Below are 2188 nucleotides of genomic sequence, written 5' to 3' on the forward strand. Positions count from 1 at the left end.
TAGAGCTGCCAGTATCATTGTGGGGAAGAGATCTGTTAAAAGAGATGGGGTTTACTCTGAGCAATGAATATTCAGCTGTTTCCCAAGATATGATGACTCGCATGGGGTATCATCCTGGCTTTGGCCTAGGGAAATTTCTACAAGGCAATAAAGACCCCATCCAAGTAAAACAAAAGTTAGACAAACAGGGACTGGATTTTTCATAGCGGCCACTGGGGCGGGCATTCCCATAGTTTGGAAGATGGGGGATCCAGTATGGGTGCCTCAGTGGCCACTGCCCTCGGAAAAGCTTGCTGCTGCTCAAACTCTAGTACAAGAACAGGTAGAACTGGGGCACCTTAAGCCTTTTGTTTCTCCTTGGAATACTCCTATTTTTGTAAAAAAAAAAATCTGGAAAGTGGAGATTGCTACATGACTTGCGTGCAATCAATGGACAAATGCAAATTATGGGTCCAGTTCAGAGGGGCTTACCGCTTCTTTCTTCCCTACCTGAAAATTGGCCTATTATAGTCATTGACGTAAAGGATTGTTTCTTTTCTATTCCATTATTTGCTGGGGACACTGAACGTTTTGCTTTTACCCTCCCTTCCTGTAATCATGAGGAACCGGACAAATGGTACGAATGGGTAGTACTTCCCCAGGGCATGGCAAACAGTCCAACCATGTGTCAGTTATTTGTGGCTGAGGCTCTAAAGCCGCTTAGACAAAAATATCCCAAGGTGCGCTGCATTCATTATATGGATGATATTTTGTTGGCCTCTAAATCAGAGCAATTACTACACAAAGCTTATGAGGAACTTACCAAGCTGTTAAATGCTAAAAGCTTGTTTATTGCCCCTGAGAAAGTACAACAACACTCTGTTGTTGAATATTTAGGGGCTACCATACATAAATCTCATATTGTACCCCAAAAGGTAGAATTGAGAAAGGATCTGTTAAAAACCCTGAATGATTATCAAAGTTATTGGGAGACATTAATTGGATCCGATGTTATTTAAAGCTGCCAAATTATGAACTTAAGCCCTTATATAACATGCTACAAGGAGACTCTGCATTAGATTCTCCAAGACAGCTTACGGATGAGGCACGTGATTCACTACGAAAGGTAGAGCATGAGTTACAAAGGGCATGTTTAAAAAGAGTTAAGGAAGGTGAGCCAATTACTCTGTGTATTCTCCCTACATGTGTTCAACCTTCAGGGCTTTTATGGCAAGATGGCCCATTGCTTTGGATTTACCCGAAAGTTTCTCCGGCAAAATCCATTGAGTATTACCCTGCCGCCGTACATGCTCTGGCATTATATATGCCTCCCCTATGACTGGAGAAAAGGCACATCAGGTTATTACCCACTGCCTAGAGGCGTGGGCAGCTTGGGGCAAACCAAAACAGCTTAAAACTGATAATGGTCCTGCATATGCAGGAAATCAATTTTTATCCTTTTGCAAAGCAATGGATGTTCAACTTCTTCATGGATTGCCCTATAACCCTCAAGGTCAAGGCATCGTAGAACGTGCACATCGCATACTAAAGGAGACTTTACAAAAACAAAAAGGGGGAATTGGCCATGGCTGTGCCCCTAAGGAAAGGCTTTCTCTTGCTTTATTCACTATTAATTTTTTAAATTTGGATGCTCAAGGCCTGTCTGCGGCAGACAGGCATAACAAGTCTCAAGGTCTAAAAAAAGGAATGGTAAAATGGAAAGATATTTTGACAGGGCTCTGGCGCAGGCCTGATCCCGTGCTAACATGGGCACGAGGTTCTGTTTGTGTTTTTCCACAGGACCAACAGGATCCGGTTTGGGTACCTGAACGACTCGTTAGGAGGGTCCAAGGAGAAGAAGCACAAGATGCAAGGGGTGGTGATGATTCTTCTGATCGCCCTCACAACAATACAGCCTGTAAGACCAGTGCTGAGATGGGGGATCCTGTCTGTGTTCCCGAGACCGATGCCCTTATCTTTTAGGCAATTGGACTGGAGAGTTTGACGGTTTGATGGGTCGGCTCCGAGTTGCCATCGTTACAGTGAATTTGACCCGAGTAGATGCCGGCCTGGCAGAGGGATTGTCGTCATGGATTTCTGCAGCTAGGAACCACCTTAAGGAATGGGCGGGTTTGGGAGCCCTAACTGGCCTCCTGGTTTTAGCCACCCTGGTATTCCTGTAGTGCATTTGCAAAATTAGGGGTTCTCA

The 2188-nt window shown here is 44.5% G+C and overlaps 1 pseudogene; it reads left to right on the forward strand.

Moving 5' to 3' along the window:
• Positions 1–437: 437 nt before the first annotated feature.
• LOC105985576 lies at positions 438–1962 on the forward strand (annotated as a pseudogene).
• Positions 1963–2188: the final 226 nt, after the last annotated feature.

The sequence above is a fragment of the Dipodomys ordii genome, unplaced genomic scaffold, assembly GCF_000151885.1.
Source record: "Dipodomys ordii isolate 6190 unplaced genomic scaffold, Dord_2.0 Scaffold30, whole genome shotgun sequence".
In the NCBI taxonomy this organism is placed as follows: domain Eukaryota; kingdom Metazoa; phylum Chordata; class Mammalia; order Rodentia; family Heteromyidae; genus Dipodomys; species Dipodomys ordii.